Source organism: Colobus angolensis, unplaced genomic scaffold (assembly GCF_000951035.1).
Source record: "Colobus angolensis palliatus isolate OR3802 unplaced genomic scaffold, Cang.pa_1.0 Scaffold38, whole genome shotgun sequence".
Taxonomy (NCBI): Eukaryota; Metazoa; Chordata; class Mammalia; order Primates; family Cercopithecidae; genus Colobus; species Colobus angolensis.
In genome coordinates this window covers 3,933,331-3,955,775 of record NW_012117154.1, presented here as the reverse complement: position 1 = coordinate 3,955,775, position 22,445 = coordinate 3,933,331, and the positions used below count along the sequence as shown (strand labels likewise).

Below are 22,445 nucleotides of genomic sequence, written 5' to 3'. Positions count from 1 at the left end.
GTTGAAAGTGCCTGCTTTCAGTGTCTAGTGGAGGATATGGGGAAATAGTTAAATGAGCCAGAATAGGGAATTACTATGAATTATCGGGGAGAGGGGTAAAATCTGGCTTCCAAATTTTCTCAATTGTGTTAATTCATTTTTTCCTGTACTTGTCTCTCTTAAGTAATACAAAGAAATAATTTATTGATAGCTATTGCCTTACTCTGAGTTTTGATAGTTCATTAAAATTAAGCCTTAAAACTTTGTCTTTTGAAAGGTCAAAAAATGGTTAGCATAATGAGGACCTGACTTTCTAAACCTAAAATTAAAATGTAGGCCGGGCGCGTGGTGGCTCACGCCTGTAATCCCAGCACTTTGGGAGGCCGAGGCAGGCAGATCACGAGGTCAAGAGATCGAGACCATCCTGGCTAACACAGTGAAACCCCATCTCTACTAAAAATACAAAAAATTAGCCGGGCGTGATGGTGGAAGCCTATAGTCCCAGCTACTCGGGAGGCTGAGGGAGGAGAATGGTGTGAACTTGGGAGGCGGAGCTTGCAGCGAGCCAAGATTATGCCACTGCACTCCAGCCTGGGCAACAGAGCAAGACTCCGTCTAAAAAAAAAAAAAAAAAAATTAAAATGTATATCAGAATCAATTGAATTTTTCCTTCAAGAAATTGTTATTAAACCTTCCTCTCAATAAATTGTTTTAAAAAACAAAAAAGGCAATGTCAATTTTGAGCTAAGCGCCATTTTTTTTTATCCTGTTTATCTACAAGGAGCCACAGCCTGCCTAACTTTAGGTAAAGAAAAGCAATATCATTTGGAAATACATAGATATTTTACTCCCCCTGGAAAAAATCATTTTTTCTCCATTTAGAAATAATTTCACATTTAAGATCTCTAGAAGTTTACTTTTCCCCTAGGCAGACATTTGTTCTAGTGATCTGAGATAGGTAAAAAAGCCTTAACTTCTTCTTAGGAATCAAATACCATTTGTCTTAAAAAGAATATATTTTACTTGACCATTTAGAAATCATAAATGTTCCCTGTCAACCACACGGGGAATTTAAAAGGAGGAAACATTTGATGATGTTCCAGTGTTGCTCTGCTCTGTTGGGTGTAAAATATAGCTAGCAAGGCTGGGCAGACTTCTGGAGAGAGAGGAAGGAGAACTGGCAAGACAGGCCCATTGCAGGTCTCCAGGTCAGCAGCCTCCAGAGGGGGACATAGGGCCCATTTGGAAGGCACGACCCTGGCTTGGGCTGGGCTTCGTGCTGTTCTCTTGAGCCTGGTGGGAACATGACTATAAGAATACCATCCTGTCTACTCTCCTTGTATCCTTTGTAAGCATATGATTATCGCATCTGTGGTACATTTTAAATCACAATGCCAAACTGCAACAGTTCTCAAGGAGTGGTCCCTGCATGCCTGATGGTCTCCAAGACCCTTGAGGGATTTGTAAGGTCAAAACTACTTTCAAGATAATATTAAGATATCATTCACTTTCTTTGTTGTTCTGGCATCCGCAATGGTGGATAAAATCACTGGTGTCTCAGCAGGTGTCAAGGCTGCAGGACCCAATTATACTTGTTTTGTGTAAATAGTGCACTGTATTCTTCCCTGCTACACACTAACAGAAAAAAAAAATCCAATTTTATTGAGAATATCCTTTATGCAGTCATATAATTATTAGTTTTATTGAATCTCAACCCTTGAGTATATGACTTTTTAATAGCCTCTGTGAGGAAACAGGAAATGTATTCCCATAAAGTGTGGTTATTTTGAGGAAACACATTTGAGTGGTTGAGCTGCAAGCTGAAATAATCCTTTTCTTAACAGAACTTAAAAAACCTTACTTTTCCTGTTACTGTTACTTTTACTTAGCAGAACAAGGGACAGAAAACCATGGTGATTTGGACTACAGATAACAAATATTTTCTCAAAATATGAACCAAGGTGATCCTGTTACTTCAAGGAAAATAACTAACAGTATTCGATTCAATGATAAAATTTTAACTTTCAAGCAAAAATTCAAATTTTGGAAAAACTGTGTCCACCATTGTGTGCTTGACAGACTCCCAATATTTAAAGAACTTTTGTCATGAGATCAGTGATGATATTAACAAATATGATTTTTTAGTATTATATATTGAAAGTTGTCAGCTTTTGAAAGAGCTGCATAACTCAGTGAACTATATTTTATAAATGACTAATGCATGATGTTACAAAAGTCATGCATTAGTAATAGATCCATTTAAAGTGCAAGATAGGGCAATCAATTTTAATATAACGGAGTATGAAAATACCATTTCAACTAACCTTTAAGAAATTACCCCAGAAGGCCAGCACAACAGCTCATGCTTGTAATCCCAATGCTTTGGGAGGCCAAGGTAGAAGGATTGCTGGAGGCTAGGAGTTCAAGACCAGCCTAGGCAACATAGCAAGACCTTGTCTCTACAAAAAAAAATTTTTAAATTAGCTGGGTGCTCATGCCACTGCCTTCTAGCCTAGGCAACAGACCCAGACCCTGTCTGAAAAGAAAGAGAAAAAAAACCTACCTCAGTAGAATATCCGTAATTACTTACAAAGACTATTAAAACACTCCTTTATTTTCCAACTACGTATCTGTGTAAAGCCCAAATGCAGATGCAGATATGAGAATAGAGCATTTCATTAGGGTAGATGTTAAAAAGATTTATGAAAATATAAACAATATCACTCTTCTAGATGTTTTTTGTTTTAGAAAATGTAATGTTTTCATTAAAATATTTTAGTAACATGTAGTGGGGTTACTATTTCATTTTAAAAATAACAAATACATATTTTAAAACCGTTTAAGATTTCTACCACACTAAACATAAATAGCTACAAATCACATAATGAAACCTCTTTATGGTCTCCAGTAATTTGGAAAAGTGTAAAGGGGCCCTGAGACCTGCTGCTTGGGAGGAAGGTGCTCCCAGAACAGGGAGAAAGGGTGAGTCTGGGGAATGCTGACCATGACACCTGCTTCAAACACAGATTCCCTGTAGCTGTTTTTCCTCTAGGATTCTGTTAAAAATGCCATTGAAGAATCCATTCCACATATGAGTAAAATTTAGAAATATGTTCCCTGGAACTGGGAAATCCAGAGACAGGAGAAAAAAGCAGCAACATTGCTTTGTTACTTTGTGTTACTTGCTACATCAGACAAAAACAAACAAAAAGGAATGGATATAATTATTTTACATATCTCTTAAGGGCAGTATGAGGTTTATATGAGTCAAGGATTATAATGTCCTTAGAGCATACTTGTCACTACTAAGTATATAAATGCTTGTTAAATAAAAATGAATTAATGAATAAGCAGCTTCTAACAGGAATAGTGGCAGCATTTTTTTGCTAAGCACATTGCTAGGCAGTAACTAAATTAATATGACACTTGACCTCAGAGATTTAGGAAGTTGATTCAATCTAGGCACATGCAGAGAAGATAACTTTAGATTTCTGAATTTCAACGGACATTATCTCTAAATATCTTTCTGAAACACAGTGAAATATAAAGACTTTTATAAAATCAGGTAGCATGCACACAGGAATTGACAATCCAGGCTCTCCAGTTTAAGTAGGTGGATTTCCTAAAAAACTCTAAAGCTATTTAGGAACTAGAAGTGACTCAGCTTCCAAAATAGAAACACTTTTCCATCCATATACCCAAAATCAATGTGAAATAGCTATTTGTAGATGGAATCTTTGTACCCCTATTCTTTGTTTTGTTTTGTTTTGTTTTGTGAGAGAGGGTCTTCCTCTGTCACCCAGGCTGAAGTGCAATGGCACAGTCATAGCTCACTGCAGCCTTGACCTCCCAGTTTCAAGCAGTCTTCCTGCCTCAGCCTCCCAAGTAGCTGAGACCACAGGCATGTGCCATCACACCCAGCTAAGTTTTTCTATTTTTGTAGCGACAAGGTGTGGTTATGTTGCTCAGGCTGGTCTCGAACTCCTAGGCTCAAATTATTTGCCCGCCTTAACCTACTAAAATGTTGGGATTACAGGTGTAAGTGACTGTACCTGGTCTGGACCCCTATTTGGCTGAATCAATCTTTCCTCAAGCAACAAGTACTTACATGGGAGATACAAAGAAAATGATATTGCCTCTTCTTAGAAAGAAACTGCTAGGCCGGGCGCAGTGGCTCAAGCCTGTAATCCCAGCACTTTGGGAGGCCGAGACAGGCAGATCACAAGGTCAGGAGATCGAGACCATCCTGGCTAACACGGTGAAACCTCGTCTCTACTAAAAATACAAAAACTAGCTAGGCGAGGTGGCAGGCGCCTGTAGTCCCAGCTACTCAGGAGGCTGAGGCAGGAGAATGGTGTAAATCCGGGAGGCAGAGCTTGCAGTGAGCTGAGATCCAGCCACTGCACTCCAGCCCAGGCCACAGAGCGAGACTCCTCCTCAAAAAAAAAAAAAAAAAGAAACTGCTAGGCTGGGTGCACTTGCTGACACCTGTAATCCCAGCATTTTGGGAGGCAGAGGTGGGCAGATCACAAGGTCAAGAGATTGAGACCATCTTGGCCAACATGGTGAAACCCCGTCCCTACTAAAAATACAGAAATTAGCTGGGCATGGTGTTGCACACCTGTAGTCCCAGCTACTTGGGAGGTTGAGGCAGGAGAATCGCTTGAACCCAGGAGGTGGAGGTTGCAGTGAGCCGAGATCACACTCCAGCCTGGTGACAGAGTGAGACTCCATCTCAAAAAAAAAAAAGAGAGAGAAAGGAAACTTCTAATTTCACAGTGGAGATTTCAGTGTGTATGCATAATTCAAAAGTCAGCGGAGCAGACAGAGCAAGGGTGTTGGGACTCTAGAGCCCTAGAGGCTAATTTTAAGTCCAGCTCCAATCATTTTGTAGCTGTGTGACAGTGAGCAAGTTATTTATTATTTTAAACATGGGATGGGGAATTGGGGGTATGTTGACATTTTAGGAAGAGGAAATGAATGGTGTGAATGAGTGAGCACAGGGGAGAAAAGTACAAGGTGTGTTGTGAACCATTTGTAGTCAACTGCAAAATGGATCCAGGCTGTAGGTTAGAATCTGGGACAAGGTCATGTTTAAGGAGACCTTGAACTTCAGGATACTCAGAATCACTGAGGAACCGTTAACATTGGGTCACTTCTTAATATGTCTGAATCAAAGTGACATGTCCCCTAAGAGTATATAAGTGCCCAGAGCATGAAGATTCTGTAGTTTGTAGATAGTTCTAGGACCGGGGAGTTTAGATAAGTTTTTTCAGCAACAGCCAGCAGAATCCAAACATCCTCAATGAGGTATTGTGTGCAACACAGCCTCCTAAACTACAACTTATTCTCCAAATTATAAGTTGACAAGTAGTAATGCTCCCAGTGCTCTTAGAGTAGTGATAGTACTAGTGGCAGTAGTGGTGGTGGTGGTAATAGTTGTAGCAGTAGTGGTGGTGGTAATAATGGTATAGCAGTAATAGTAAGAGTAGTGGCAGTAGTAGTAGTGGTAGTGATAGTAGTGGTGGTGGTAGTGTTAGTGGTATTAGTAGTGATGATAGTATTGGTGGTAGCAGTATTGGTAATAGTAGTATAGTAGTGGTGGTAGTAGTAGTGATAGTACTAGTAGTAGTAGTACTAATGGTAATAGTGATGGTAGTAGTGGTAACAGTAGTATTGGTAGCATTGCCAAAACACTAGTGGTTCAGTCTAGGTCCTACAGCTCACCACACGAATGCCAATCACTGAGTGTTTTAGACTGTGGTTGAATTGCTATAAAGAAATACCTGAGACTGGGTAATTTATAAAGAAAAGAGGTTTAATTGGCTCACAGTTCTGCAGGCTGTACAGGAAACATGGCATTGGGCATCTGCTCAGCTTCTGGGAGGCCTCAGGAAGCTTCTAATCATGGTGGAAGGCAAAGGGGGAGCAGGCATGTCACCTGGTGAAAGCAGGAGCAAGGGAGAGAGTGAGAGGGAGGTGCCACACACTTTTAAATGACCAGATCTTGTGTGAACCCAGAGCAAGAGTACACTCATCACCAAGGAGATGGCCCAAGCCCTTCATGAGGGAGTGGCCCTCATGATCCAATCACCTCCCGCCAAGCCCCACCTCCAACACTGGGGATCATATCACAACATGAGATTTATCAGGTACACAGATCCAAACTATATCACGGACACAATGACTGTTGCCAGCGAAAAAGACTATTCTGGTACTGCAGCCAAGGAGATAGAAGATCAGTCTCAAATCCATCTCTCAGACTGATTAAAATTGGTTTTTTGTATAGGATGGAAGCAATATAACCATGTGTGGGAAAACAGGAATTAGATAAGGGTAAGGAAAAGGAGTTTGTCAATAGGAAGCAGGTGGTCAGTTAGGCAATCATGATAGGTGAGGGTCTGGCACCTCATTTTCTACATGTGGTGATCTGGAAATTTGCAGTTATTTGATGTTATCTGGGAGGCCTCATGGTTAGTTTCCTAGGAAAATAACTTAAATAAGACAAATGTAATGTAGTCAAGTTTTAAGACTGGGAGGGTCAATTTCTATGTTTATTCAAAAGAAACTATAAACATTAATTCTGTAGGACAATTGAGTCAGCATCAGTTGTAGTAGTTGTGGTAGATGGTGGTAGTGGTAGTAGTTGTGGTAGTAGCAGTAGTGAGAGTAGTAGGAGTAGTGGTAGCAGTGGCAGTAGTAGGGGTAATAGTAGTAGTATCAGTGATAGTAGTACCGTTAACAGTGGTAGTAGTAGTGATCATAGTGGTAGGAGTAGTAATATTAGTGTTAATAGTGGTGGTAGAAGTAATAGTGGTCATAGTGGTAGTGGTGGTAGTTGTGACAATAGTGGTAGTAGTGGTGGTAGTGATAGTAGTGGTAATATTAGCAATAGTGGTAGTAGTAGTGGTAGTGATAATAGTAGTAGTGGTAATATTAGCAATAGTAATAGTAGTGGTAGCAGTGGCAGAGTAATCATGGTAGTAGTAATGGTAGTTACAGTAGTGGTATTAGTAGTGGTAACAGTGGTAGTAGTAGTAATAGTGGTAGTAGTAGTGACAATAGTGGTGGTGATAATAGTAGTGGTAATATTAGCAGTAGTGGAAGTAGTAGCAGTAGTAATGATAGTAGTAGTGGTAGTAGGGGTAATCATGGTAGCAGTGGTGGTAGTGGTATTAGTGGTAGTAGTAGTGGTAATAGTGGCAGTTGTAGGAGTAATACTGGTAGTAACAGCACTAGTAGTAGTGGTACTAGTAGCGGTGGTGAGGTGGTAGTAGTGGGAATGGTGTAGTGGTAGTAGTAGAGATAACCATGGTAGTAGTAATGGTAGTGATAATAGTAATAGTAGTAGTGGTAATAGTGGCAGTTGTAGGGGTAATAGTGACAGTCGTAGGGGTAATAGTGGTAGTCGTAAGGGTAGTAGTAGTTGTGGTGAGGTGGTAGCGGTGGGGGTGGTGTAACGGTAGTAGTAGGGGTAATAACGGTAGTAGTAGTGGTAGCAGTATTTTAGGGGCCTGCATTCTCCAGTATTTTCCTCACAGACCCGGGGCCACAGCCATTTCAAGTTAAGTGTTCTGTTCCCAGTGGGCACCCAGCTCGGGAACACTGCACATGTGGACTGTGAGCTGCTCCCATCCAGAATATTCTTTACCTGCTCACACCCCATTACTGAGCTGAAACTTCCACAACAAACCAACAGCCTCCTTGTTTTGGGAAACTGTTCTCATTATAGTGGATATTAACGAGCCCTAAAGCTCATCTAACTGAATTTGGCTAATTCCCAAAGTTAGGATTTTCTGGGAAGTTGGCATGATGGTGAAGAATCCCTTTTCTCTGGTACCCATTATGGTTGACTATCAGTGAAGTTTTCTTGTGCAATTGCTTGCCATTTAAACATTCTTTTAGCATATTTTTGTGAACTAAATATACTATTTTAGAATCTGAATTTATCTTTTGATGAGACACAGTGGCAATGAAGAGGAAGTAAACAAAATCTCTCTAATGAATTAAAATGTAAAATGGTAAATGTCATCTCAATTTAGGAACCTGATGGCGGTTCACAAGCAAAATGAACTGCCCTGAGTTGGAGCCTCCGCAGGACTCGCTTCTGTAGGTACAGGCAGAAAGTCAGCTTTCCTCTTGCTGAAGGCTTGGAAGAGGCTGCAGGAGAACACTGTTATCAGATTTGACATTCTGAACTGAGGGCTGATGGGCTGTGAGAGCCATGGCAGGGAGTGATTGCAGGGGCTTTAATAAGGCTTGGCAAATAAATGATCAGGTCACACTGTCACAGTGTGAATGCCAATGTCTTCCTCCCCCATCCACTCCCTGAGAGGACTCCAGGGCCAAATAGAAAATAAAATAAATTTAAAATGAACTGTAAACAGAAAAAAAATTTTAATAGACTTTGTCCATGGAAAGTGATTCTTTTATAAAATTGCTTTAATGCCCATTTTCTTTGTGTTCATGAATATAAAGAGAAAACAAAACCAATAGCAAGGTCTCAGTATTTCTGATTTTTTTTTTAAGTTTTGTGATTTTAGAAAAAAAAAGAAATCAAAGATACATTCTTTGCAAAGGCAACTGTGGAATCTACACCCAAATCTCCAAATTGTATTCTTAAGTCAATTGTAACTAATTTTAGTGTTTCTAAAAGAATGAATTTACAAGTTAATCTCAACCCTTTTAGCCTAAAATAGAGGAAAATGTTACAGTCTCCAGGTAGAAAAAAAAAAAAATGCATCATTTTAAGCTGGATACCAAAGAGACTCAAATTTTTGATCCAAAAGAAAAAAAAATACAGAAGGAAAGTAAAAATAGACCTGACCTTTGAAGGCAGAAATTTCTTGTCTTTAAATTTGACTTTCATTTTCTTTCATTAAAATAAAAATAAAATAAAATAAAGAATGCCCCCTAATAGTCTCTTCTCAAGTTAAAAATACTGCACCACATCAAATTATTTTTGGAACTAGCCAAGAGAGGAAAGGGAGGAGGAAGTTCAAATGCAATGCTATCATTTCTTATTGAAGTTAGAATTTTCATAACAATCTTGCAAATTTTTTTTATAAATTACACTAAGTGAACACAGTATATTTGTATCAAACGACATTGTTTGACCACTCAAATTAACTATGTACAAATAACCTAGTTCTACCTTTAATTCCTTATAAATTTTCCTTAGAGTCCCCTTGGGAAATATTTAACATACTTTAAAGATCCTGAGATTAACTAAGTTTTAAACCCCTCTGCCATCCAAGATTGTCTGTATTTCTAACCTAATCCCTCCTAGTACTCCCCAGTTACACACAAAGAATCCAAGTCTGAACTCAGGTCTACAGTTCTCAGGGTTGAAAATCTCCCTCTCCCCTGTCCTCCAAGTGAAATTCATCCATTATCCAAAACCTCAGCCGAAGATCAAGGCTCCTCCATCCTCTCCTCCTCTAGGGAAAAGATAGCTTGGCCCTGCCAGAAGAGTTTTCTTACTCTCTGTAAATACTTCTGTGCAGGGTCTGTGTGGCTCAATATTGCATTTCCACTTCTTTCTGGTTTACCTGCCTTGGCTGAAGACTTGGGGAAGCAAAAAGCTACGTTCCCAGACATAGCTGCCAGGGCTCTGGAAGTGGTTAAAATGCAGTCAGATGCATTGTATATATATGGAGACTTGAGAGCCTGCTGAATGCAGGTTCATATTCTATTATTTTTCATCCTGACTCTATAAAAGTCATCTGGTCTAATGTGGAGGAAAGAGTGTGGTATTGGGAGTCAGGCAAGCCTAGGTTGTGTGACCTTGGTCCTCAAACTATGCGATCTTGCTGAAACTCAGACCTCTCATTCAACTCATGAAAAGGGTTAGGGGAATGAAATGAAGTAATATGCAAAATGCCTGGACCATAGCAAGCAATAAAGATCATTGTTCTTATCTTTATGTCGCCTCCTATTCATAGTCTAGGTGAAGTAGATAAGTGTGAATCCATTGCTATATTTAGACCCCAACAAGATTATCATTGCATCAAACCACCCAACAAATGCAGGGTAGAATTTATGCCTTGACTATTCCAAAAATTGATTCCTTGACTACTCCATGAATTCATCAGTTTGATGCCTTTCTTTTAAAAAAAAAGTATAGATTTGACCACAGAAACTTTGCTTTAGGGACCTATATTAAGGAAATAATTAGAAATGCAGAAAAAGATCTATTTGGAAACTCTTATTTTAATTATAATGGTGAAATATTAGAAACACTCAAGAATGGATAGGCCAATCCAATTATTATATACCCATCCAATGGATTATTACACAGTATTAAAATGATGCGTTAAAGCATTCAAATGACAGGTAGCCACTCCTAATTTAGCAACATTCAAACAATAATCATTAAGCACATGAATGTCATAAAAGGATCAAGTAAAACAAGCTGAATGCAAAGCTATTTAAATGACAATTTAATCTCAATGATCTAAATACACACATATCTGTAGAAAAAACATAGAAGGGTATATGCAAACATGTTAATAATGGTCAACGCTGATGTTAAGCTCTTCATCCTTGGTAATGGAATTATGTGGGATTTATATTTTATTCTTTACAGTTTGTTTTTAATTTTCTGATTTTTCACACTGTGCCTATACTTGTAGTCAGGAAAAAATGTAAGTTAAAGTTTTATAAAATGATAATATGGATTTCCTATTACCGTGATTTTTTAAAAAAATGCCTATAAAAACATATAAATTTAGTAAAGTGGCTTTCTAGAATTTTCGTTGTATTTTCTCCTCCAAAGCATAAGCTCCCAAAAGGGCTGAGAACATGTCTTTTCATGTTTATATCTTAATGAAGACTCATCCACGTATTCCCTGTTCGTGGAGCTGATACGGATTGAGTGCTGCCCCACTTCAGAGGTCGTGCACCTGGGTCTGGAGATTCCTGGATGATGAAGGGGAAGGTGCCACATTCTTTGGGTATGGTTTTGAAGTGGGAGAGACTGAGAAAGCATTACCTTTCTTTGGCAATATACCTTTAAGTTTGCACTCTTTAGATTTGAGGGCATTCTAAATCTTCCATCCAAGAAGACTTTGTGGTCTCAATCTGGAGCCGATATTAGGGAACCAGCCTTTGGAGCTGTGTGCATTAAATGTGGGCTTACACTTGATGTCAAGGAAGCAAAATTTGACGGCTATCTAACATGCACTAATAACTCTGTACATATGTATCAGCTCATTGATCTTTTTAGTACTTGGTTTGGGGGTTGAATTGTACATTTTATTATGTCTTTTGAATGTGTTAAAATTTTTTTCATGATTAACAATTGACCTGGTGGCTTCCTAAGAAGCTCTGGCCAGGCTGTGTCACGCTTTGAAAAATTTCACTGAGTTGTGGACATTGCTTCTGAGGTTATATTCACTGTACTGCTGCTGTTTGGTCCTTTATGGGAAGCATCTCTTCAATAGCATCTCGCAGAGTTTGGCAGGACCACGGGGAGAAGCTTGTGTTTGGGAGTAGACTCAGAGGCTTCACTGTTATGTACGTGGTGGCTTTCTTTTCCTTCCACGTCCTAGATGAATAACACATTCCCCATCCTGGAATTCCAATTCCAGTGTTACAAGAAATTGTGTTCTACCCTTCTTTGTGACCTCGAAGGATGCTTATAATAAATTCATGTGATTATTACTTTCTAAGTTGTATTGGTTAGTTTCTTAGAAAATTGTTTGAAGTTTATGTTTTAAAGGAGTGCCATTTTCTAATCCACTCTCATCCTATAATTATTTTAAAAATATATTTCATTTTAGGAAGGGTGTGGCCTACAGATGAACATCTGATCTGACCATCTGAGGGTTGTTTTATTGCTGTTAGATTTTTCCAAATATTTATTAAACATCGTTTGTCTTTAACCCACACTAGAATAATTATTCTAGTGATTATTAGTTTATTACTAGATTATTAGATTAGATTATTAGATTATTACCAGATTATTCTAGATGTGATTATTAGTCTTAATACCTGTACATAAATATCACTTATAGGCATTAATTTTTATAGTGCTAATAGGATTGCATGCTTAAGAAGTACTGAGGATTAAAATTAAGGAATTCGTCTCATTTACCCAATATTTGAATATGAGATTTAAGATGTGTGTTGGATATCAGACAAGGATATGTAGAATAACCATGGAGATAATGAAGGAAATAAGAAATGACTTTTGAAAAGACCGATCAAGGCAACTACCTTATGAAGACTCAGCCTCAGGTGGATATTTCACAGGTGTGGTTCCCACAGCCCAAACTCCATGCTCCTTTGTACATCTGCTTCCCCCTTGGAGAGGTGCTTTCTCTCTGGGAAGAATGAAGGAACTAGCCAAACTTCGTGGCATGTGAGATCACCCAGAGTCACATTCTAATGCCTAGTCTATGCAAATTGTGTCAACATACCCTACTCATAATGAAATTTTTGTAGTTAGCAATCTTCCAATTTTTGCAACAAGAAATTTCCGATAACAGCAATGTGGTAATACACTTCTCTAAATATTTGCAGTGAGCAAGTATGTATTGGGTGAACATACCTGATGCTATGTGGGACACTGCAGGAGAAATCAACATGGACCTGTGGGGAGACATCCTGTCACTGACACTGCTCAAGCTTACACTAACCTGTAGAAAAACTCCACGGTATGAACAACCCCGGAGAGAAGGATAAATCATAGCATGAAACTGACAAAATTAAAAAACGTTCCCTTCCAAAGAAAGAAACACCGAAGTGCTTTATGGTTGTATTTTTAAATTACTTTCAAGCACATTGTATCATTTGATCAAACTAAGTTGATGGTTTGGTAATCTTCTCATTGATCTGCATTCTTTGCTTGTAATTTACATTAAGAACTATGGCACTCTTATTTCAAACAGGAGGTGGGTAGATTCAGCAAAATTTAGCCTCCCTCAAGATTTCTGTATGTTTGTGTTTATGCAGAGATTTTTAAGCATAAAATTGGCTTCTTATTCAAAGCCAATGTGAGTGAATAGAATACGTATTGCTGCTTATTCTAACAGCCATGAGCCCAACCCCTGGTAAGGCAATAGCTCTCACCTGTGTTTGTGAATATTATTTATATGGCAGCATTTGCTGGTGTGGTTGGAGCTTCAGGGATTGTTTAAGGAGCATAATGATTTCATGCAGTCTGCATCATCCAATATGAAATGTTATATACCTTGAAATATTTTTCTGTAATGAGGTCTCCCTCCACTCCCCACATTTGCAAAGACCATAGATACAGTTTTCCTGCTTTTATTTTAAGCTTGCTGCTACCTGAGGTAGGCACGGAATGAGCTGCTTTGAGATGTTAGAATAGATTAAATTGTGTCTCTCAAAATGATGTTGAAACTCCCATGCCCCAGTGGCTTAGAATGTGACCTTATTTGGAAACAGGGTCGTTGTAGAAATAGTTAGTTAAGATGAAGTTGTATTGGAGTGGGATGGGCCCTTAATCCAATATGACTGGTGTTTTTGTAAGAAGAGGGAAAACTTAAACGCAGAGGGAACATGGCCATGTGAAAATGGGGTGGAGACTGGAATTACGCTGCCACAATCCAGGATCACTGAGGCCAACCAGAAGCTGGGAGGGATAAGGGAAGATCTTCCCTTGAGGCATTGGAGCAGGTATGGACCTGCTAATAATACTTCTGGCCTCCAGAAATGGAAAAGAATACATTGCTATCATTTAAACCACCCAGTTTGCAGTAATTTGTTCCAGCAGCCCTGGGAAAATAATGTGGATGCCACATCGAAAGGTGAAGCCAAGAGCACAGCACAGAACAAGGTGCACTGGCAATCAGCTAACCCAAGGCTATCTACCTTCACTCCACGAATTATTCAGGTCTTCTTTTTGTACCTGTCAGTTTGTAAAGGAAGATTGTCATCTTTCGATTGGCTATTACAGATCCTTCTAAAATGGTTGCTGTCTAAAAGCTGACTGATAGACTCCACACCTTTTACCCCGTGCAGTGAAAAAGAGTAAAAAGAACAAAAATGTAGCTTTTGATTGAATATTAAGGTCAGACTCATCCACCCGCTGAGCAGGTGTGAATACCACTGCACATGCGACTGGGCAAGTGTAGTCAAAGGAGGCCTGATTAAGCAAAACGAAGCTCTAGAGCCCTAGCCTCTCCCTTGCCCCACCCTGTCCATGCATGCAGCTTCCACTCCGGGAGACTTGAAAGGACCGGGGTGGAGTGGGGGGCGGGGATGATGGGTAGTCACAGGATGAACAGGTGACCACGGAGGTTTATTCCCAATGATGCCTGATCCCCAAGAGAATAAACACCCAGACTTCTAGCTCTGGCCACACAATATGTCCTCTTAGGATACATTCATTCTCATTTATTCCCCATGTCCTCATGTCCACACCTGTTCTCTCACTTTTGCATCCTCCCCAAATCTCTGTTCTTAAGTTTTCTCTTACATGATGCATCAACACGTGCCATGGCCATTGGGTAGGAAGCAGTGCAGGCAAACAAGTCAGCCAGTGTACAGGAAGATTTCTTGAGAGTACTTGTCCATTCTGTGATGGTAACAGGCTATATCTTCTTTCAAAAATGAGAGTTTAGGGTGTGGTTTATCACTCTTTTCATTAACCTGAGTCAGATAAATCCAGATTCTGATGTACTTTATGGTTCACATGGTAAGTTCTTTGTCAACTTGGTCCATATGGTTAAAATGATTTGGAGAATTTAACAAATAATTTAGTTGATATCCCTGGACAGTATTAATGAGAAAAATCCTATGATGGTAATTCAGCATAGATTTTCTATAATGTATTGTGGTTTGGCCAAATACAGTGGATATCTTTGGAATGTACCAGAAAGAAGTGGTGCCCACTAATCAGATGTCTTTTTTAGAACATTAGCTGTTTCTTTAATGGTCCTCGTTTTTGTTATTTCTCTTCATAAAATATTGGCTATTTAAAAGAATATTCTCTAATTAAAATTTAATACCAGGAAATGAAAGATAGATGGTTTCAGTGCTAGACATTTATGACTTTATGATATCCTTGCTCAAATGACAAGTGAAGTTTTCTCAGCATGACAGACTAATTTATCAGAAGGTATCAAAATGAGTAAAATGTACATTGGAGAAAACCGTTTTGTACTCTCAAGAAGAGAGCAAATTATCTCGAAACACTGGGGATTTATATTCATCTTTTATGCAGGAATATCTTAACTTTTATTAAATATGTGTTGAATTACATTGAAGGAAAGAGTAAAGTTACCATCTTGTATCCCTCCCATTTCTAAATGGCAGAGAGTATTTACACTGTACACTATATCTACTGTAAGAATTGCTAAGAAAAGCCAACATGCAATAAGCATGTTCTACATGGAATTTGTAAACAATTGCTAAGTGGTAAAATGTGGGGAGAAAATATAGAGAATGAAATTAAAATGCAAAATGGGCTTACCTAGAGTGGTGAATTTATAACACCCCACTCCAAAAGAGTATGTGCCTTTGAATGGATTGTAATAGGTTTTAGTAGGATTGAACACACTTTCCAAAATGTCAAGTTTTCAATGCTTAGAGTTTTATCAAATATTTTCAAAGAACACAGCTGGTCTATCAGTGGAGGAGGGGAGTTTAAAATGGCCTTAACTCCTGTGATTTTCCTATGAAGATTAATCAGAGTAATGACCACAAGAACCTTATGGAAACTGTAAAGAACAAGGTCTGGCTCCTCAAACAGTAAAGAGATGCCTGCCAGGTTAAGATGTCGGTGCAATGAAATTTGTGGGAAAGTGTCAAAAGCACTAAAGAGGTTGATTTTCTTCTCCCACAAATACAGCACGCCGACCTACCTCATACCGAGACACACAGGACTTCATGATACCCTCTCTTGTGACCTCCCTCCCATCTGAAATGTGATTGTCTTCCAGTGTTCTAGATGCATGTGGATTTTTAGATCAATCATATTTGCCGTTATTATCACTTTATACACTTACTATTTGTTAAGGGTTACTAGTTCTTTCTCCACCCTTCTTTTTGCATCTCATTCTTGAGTACAGTTTCCTTTCTGGAAGAACATCCTTTAGTTCCAGGTGCAAGCCTGCTATTGGCAAACTTTCTTAGTTCTTATCAATCCTGGGAAATTTCCAAATTGTTTTCCCAAATATTGCTTTCTGCCATTTTTTTCTACTCTCTCTTTCTTGAACTGTAATCAGCCATGTGGATTTCCTCCATCTCTTATGCAAGTCTCTTAACCTTTCTTTCGTATGTATCTTTCTTTCTTTCATGTTTCTTATTCTCTCTAGGAAATATTCTGAGTAATTTCTGTGAGCTTATTTTCTTGTTCACTAGCTTTTCCCAACTGTGTCTAATATAAATACTTATGTCAAGGGTTATGTGTTTTATTTCTGTCCATTCTGCACATATTTTATTGTTTATCTAATATTTTTATATTTTATGACACACTGTTGTTCATGTATCTTATTTTTAATCCAATTCTATAGTTTTACAACATTTAAAGTGCTTATTGTGTAAACAATATTGAGTTATTTCATTATTTGAGGACTCTGTTGCTTCTTCTGACCATTATTTTATGATAAATTGTTCTCTAATGTGTTAGAGGTTTGGTATTGGAAGCTCAGGATTGGAAGGGAGGAATCAAGCTTCATCTGTAAACATTTCTCAGTGCTCCTTCCTCCAGGGAAGATTTATTTGTCTTTGCTTTTGCCGGATGTCCTTAGAAGCGGAGTCACTATATGTTACTTTCTAGAGTGAGGTCTATTGGACCCTGCAGACAGTGAGAATACAAATCCCAAACCAGAGCAAGGCAAGTACTATGGTTAGACGTAATCCCTACATAAAGCTTAGGCTAGGAAGGCAAGGGTATTTGCAAAGGCTTTTTTTTTTTTCAGGTCCAATCTTTTAGTGAAGTTGTAGCTTTCTGCAGACTTCTCTTGTGTAGGACTTGTATAGGACTAACAGCTTTCCATTTCCTCATTGCTGCTAAACTATGTTTTTTTTCCCCTAAATGTGCAAATGTCACAGGGAAATTACAGATAGTATCAACAAGATCTTTGCTGTTAGGTGCTCACCTCCCTCTTCCTTTATAGAGCCGAGAGGACTTTCCTTACTTGAGAAACCTGCCGTTCATTTCAGTCAATATTATATTTATGTAGCATGTCTAAGTTTCTTAGAGTTTTCAAAATAATTAGTTTTTTGCATAGTCAGAAATGGAAGTTGCTTCATCTCACTTCTGATTCACTGACTATGTTAAACTACCTGAAAAAAATGGAAAAAGAAGATTCCAAATAATGTACTCTGACGTACATTTCATGACAGAAATGACCAAAACTTACCTTAATAGTCTAAAAGAAAATTAGATGGTTTTAAAGCAAAAATAAAATTTAAAAATAATATAAATAAACGTGAAGTGGAGTTCAAGAAGAGCATCACTGAAACAGTGATGCTTCTCCACACTCTAAGTGGAGAATTTGACAAGTTTTCATTGAAAGAATTTTGCTGATCACGAGTTTCTGTCAAAGCCCAAGAAGTGTAAACATAGGACGTGCTTATAGGTTAATAAAGCAAAAATCATGTGTTATTAACGAGGAAGTGTAAAGGTGGTGCCAGATCCACAGACATTCACTATTTCATTTCTGGGAGTGTTTTTCATCCTGCGGTTCCCACACTATGTGTGCCGTGGAGCCCTCTGTGCCACGCTGCGGGACCTCGGTCTGACCAGCAGGGGGCGCCGAGTGTTCTCCTGCAGCGGCCCTGCATGGGCTGCGGCTCCAAGGCCAATTCCTCAGCACCAGGCAGGTGCCTTTGTAGCAAAGGGCATTCATTCACATTCACAAAAGTCTCTAGAACAGCCTTGTACGTTCTTCAACTGCCTTCAACTAAAGCTTCGGAATCTGAAAACCTGGAAAGAGGCTTAATGTCCAGACTGTATTTTCCTTTTTATTTTGCAAAGTTTACAAAATCCATTCAGAATTGCTTTGCAATGATAAACATACACATTTTTATACTTTTCTTTCAAATGCTTTATTCCATTTATATTTAGCGGTGAGGTGGGCCTAGGCAAAAATGAAATAAAAGCACAGTGTTAAGATCTGCAAGGCCATTAAATTGCAGTGCACGTAATTAATGGACCATGATATTGCTTGAACACAGAAATGTACATTAACGTTGATCCAGTGACACTAGCGGTTTGTTCATACAGGGCTAGATCCACCTAAAGCTCGTGGTGAACACTTACAACCTTGCACAGAAAGTGACTGTGCTTTAAAGCACGAAGGCAAAATCCCATTGGGCCAAAGATACCTTGTGTTCCTAGCTGTGGATCTGTTTATTCTCTTTATTTTATACTTTGCATTATTTCATTACTTGGAAGAATTCACCCACTTTTTCTGACAAAGGCTTATCAGGTTTTTAAAAAATATACATGTGTGTATATATAATATATATTTATATAAAAAATATATTTATATAATATATAAATTTTATATATTATATAAATGAATGAATTTATAGATAAAATATATATTATATATAAATTTTATATATTACATAAAGTTTATATAGTTTTATATATAACATAAAGATAAATATATATTATAAAGACAAAGATATAAATATATATATCTTTATATATAAATAGATAAATATATATATCTGTGTGTGTGTGTGTATATATATATATATAAAGTTTTGAAGAAAAGACAAAGCATTGCAAAAAGCTGTCAGAGGGGGACGAGGAGCTTATGAAGTGTGCAGACGGCCGACAGCCTCCTGCAGTGGTCACGTGAGAGCCAACCCCTCAGCCACATCAACAGCCCACAGCATGTGCCAAGCCTTTAAGAAGTCACACAATATTTCAGAGAATCATACAAAACCAAAAACACAAAAGCTGTCAATGCAATACATACATTTCTAGGTAGACGTATTAGCACGACTCTTATGTGGGTGCCAAGGAATCTTGCAAAGGTTTGTGAAAAAGTAACATCAGTTTTACTGCCTGTCAGCAGTGGAATGAGTGGATTCATTGATTCGTTCATTTGACAGACATTTAATGAGCAACTACTCTGTATGTGTTCTAGGGGCTGGGAATACAGCATTGAACAAAATACAGAACTAAACGATGCTTGATGGAGCTTTTATTGCCATGGTTAGCATGAGTTACATTCATAAAATATAATACTTTATTTTCATTAAAAAGAATGAACTAGATTTCTTTATATCAACATAGATCTTAAGAAAACATAATGTTGGATGGGAAAGTGAGTTTTTCCATGAGAAATGGTAAAATACTTTTGTAAGTTTGAAAAACAAAGAGAAAATACAGAATCATACTATGTGAAGTTCATTGCCACATCTATGTGTGGGAGTGTGTGTGTAATAAAAAGTCAAAACTGGGAATACACACTAATATTTCTGATAATAGGGCTTTTTAGGAGAAAAAGATAGGATAGGGAGGGAAGAAAGAATAAGCGTTTTCTGTAAAGTTGTATTTCTTTCATTAAAAATACATAAAGCAAATGACACCAAATGTTAACAATGATCAATTTTAAGAAATAAGTACATGGATGAGTATTTTATGCATATGTGGGTGATTGGTACTTTTTCAGTTAAATAAATAAATGGCAGTGGGAGAAGGGACAGAGGAAGGACATGGGGAGTGAGATGAAAGAAGGATCATGATGAGGCCAGAACTTCCCCAGAGGACTGACTCGTTGTAAGCCTGAGAGATCCCCTGTAGCAAAACTGAGCTGAGCTCCCTGTGCCTCTTTCTGTCCTGGCCTCCCGCTGCCTGGTTAGCTTTCCTGACCCGTCGTCCATCTCTGCTGTCCTGTTGTTGTCATTGTTTTGTTTTGAGATGGCATTTCACTCTTGTTGCCCAGGCTAGAGTGCAATGGCGCGATCTCAGCTCACCGCAACCTCAGCTTCCCAGATTCAAGCAATTCTCCTGCCTCAGCCTCCCAAGTAGCTGGGATTACAGGCATGTGCCACCATGCCCGGCTAACTTTGTATTTTTAGTAGAGATGGGTTTTCACCATGTTGGTCAGGTTAGTCTCTAATTCCCGACCACCTGCCTAGGCCTCCCACAGTGCTGGGATTACATGTGTGAGCCACCATGCCAGGCCTTCTGCTGTCCAGTTTTAGTAACAGCTTTAGCAACTGCCTTGCTCTGCTCTCAGCATTCCCTGCTTTAACCATCCCGATTTCACCTTTGCCTCCCTTATGTCTATCTTTTGTCTCACAGTCTGAAAATGAAAATCATCTACCAGTATCCTGGCACCAGCCCCTGAGCCTCCCAGAACTCCCACTTACCTGGGCCATGTCAGCCCTGCAGCCCATGGAGCTCCTCCAGGGGCTGCCTCTCCTGTGCTTCCTTGGCTGTGATCTCCAAGCAGAGGACAAGCCAACTGCCTGTCTCCTTGTCCACCTTAGTAGCTTCAATTCTCCCTCCTAGCAGTAGACTGCTATCCCTTTCTCCAAGAAACATTGTATAACCCACCTCTTCCAGGAAGCATCGTGAACACAGTGCTTCTCAAATGTTGGTGATTCATGAACTATCTTTATGATATCTGCAATCACTGAATACCATCTGTGCTAGTGTTTTTGTCTTTTGAATAATTCTTGTTTACTTAAAACAATGTAATTGTAAAAAAAAAAAAAAGCATTACATTACTACTTTTAAATGGAAGATCAGTTTAACTAGCCATATAGATAAATGCAATACAATGAAAGAAAAACAATAATGTTAAATTCTAGTCATATACAATTTTCTTCCAAAGACTCTAAGCCAGTAGTTTGCTTTTCCTTTCTCAAAAAAAAAAAAAAAGAAAAAGAAAGAAAGAAAAAGGAGATTAAGAAGTGTCAGAGCAGTTGTGAAGATATCTTACTTCTGCAGAAACATGCTGAGAATTCTAGTGGAGGCGCCTTAGTAGGTGGGTGGATAACTGGTACCTTCTGTGGCTTTCCGTTTGAAAGAATCACAAGAATTATGATTTACAGAGGGGAAAAATTCTCACCATGTGTCCGGATATCATTTCTCTATAGCATCTTATCCACTGCATACCATCAGTGGGTTCCACTCCATCTTAATTCATCATAGATATATCCTTTTCTTTTCTTTTCTTTTCTTTTTTTCTCTTTTTAGAGGGAGTCTTGCTCTGTCACCCAGGCTGGAGTGCAGTAGTGGCGTGATCTCAGCTCAAAGCCTCTGCCTCCTGGGTTCCAGCAATTCTCCTGCCTCAGTCTCCTGGGTAGCTGGGATTCCAGGTGCACACCACCACGCCTGGCTAATTTTTGTATTTTTAGTAGAGACAGGGTTTCACCACGTTGGCCAGACTGGTCTCGAACTCCTGGCCTCAGGTGATCTGCCCTCCTAGGCCTCCCAAAGTGCTGGGATTACAGGCGTGAACCGCCTGCCCGGCCAGATGTATCATTTTCTATCTCTATTTACATCAGCGCTTACGAATATCCAACTGACAGTGTTTACCTCTGTTCTGCAGTTGTTTGCACTTTTACTTTATGGTATGTTTCCTTTCCTTCTCATTAGGAATTAGCCTTTTAGATACCTTTAATTCCATTACTAGGTCTGCATATGGTGGGCAGTTGCTCTATGATTTTATCAATACCATTTTGTTACAAAGGATATTGCAAGGCAATGGAGTTTATGATAAGCTAGATCTCGGAAAGTCATTTAGGGAATTGAGTTACTCTCACAGTGCAAGGCTCTGTGACATGGAAGCCAGCCTCAAATATTCTCATGGGGTCAGACTATTTAAAACCCAAAGACTGTGGAGTGGGATTGGCATGGGGGACCACATCTGACATGGTTTCTACCCTTGGATGTTCTCGTAGGTACATATATTTGCATATATATTTGTATGGACGGCTCATTAAACTCATTGCAGTTTCCTTTGACATCATCGTGTGTCATCGGGAAACAAACATAATCCAAAACCTTCAAGCGATGTTGCACTTTTAAAAAATAAACTGCTTTCTCTGCTATTCCCATTATAAATGCAACCAAGCCTGTGACCTTATAGACTTGCTAGTCTTGAAGCATGTATTTGAGGTGGGAAAAATTGTGGCATGTCCAAGAAAATGATACAATATATATTTTGAAAATAGAATTGATAGGACGTAGAATTGGCCTGAATGCCAGGATGAGGCAAAGGCCATGAGGACCAAGGTGGCTGGTAGGTCTTGGTGAGGAGCCCTGAACAGGTGAAGAGTCCCCCTGCCAGGAATAAGAACTAGGGGACTTACTAATGCAGACATCTTTAATTTAAAATGCAGAAATGTTTAAAGAGGGAACTTTAAGGCCGGGCGCGGTGGCTCAAGCGTGTAATCCTAGCACTTTGGGAGGCCGAGACAGGCGGATCACGAGGTCAGGAGATCAAGACCATCCTGGCTCACCCGGTGAAACCCTGTCTCTACTAAAAAATACAAAAAACTAGCTGGGCAAGGTGGCC

General features: G+C 39.0%; 1 protein-coding gene and 1 long non-coding RNA gene across 2 annotated transcripts in view; one reads left to right on the top strand and one right to left on the bottom strand.

The window, feature by feature from the left end:
• Window positions 1-22,445, top strand: part of DSCAM (Down syndrome cell adhesion molecule) — an 849,899-nt gene that overhangs the window by 476,562 nt on the left and 350,892 nt on the right. The window lies entirely within an intron of this gene.
• LOC105520369 lies at window positions 19,452-21,364 on the bottom strand. The gene is made up of 2 exons (XR_001003126.1): window positions 20,994-21,364; window positions 19,452-19,860 (listed from the first exon to the last, which is right to left on the bottom strand). It is a non-coding gene; the product is annotated as an uncharacterized LOC105520369 (long non-coding RNA).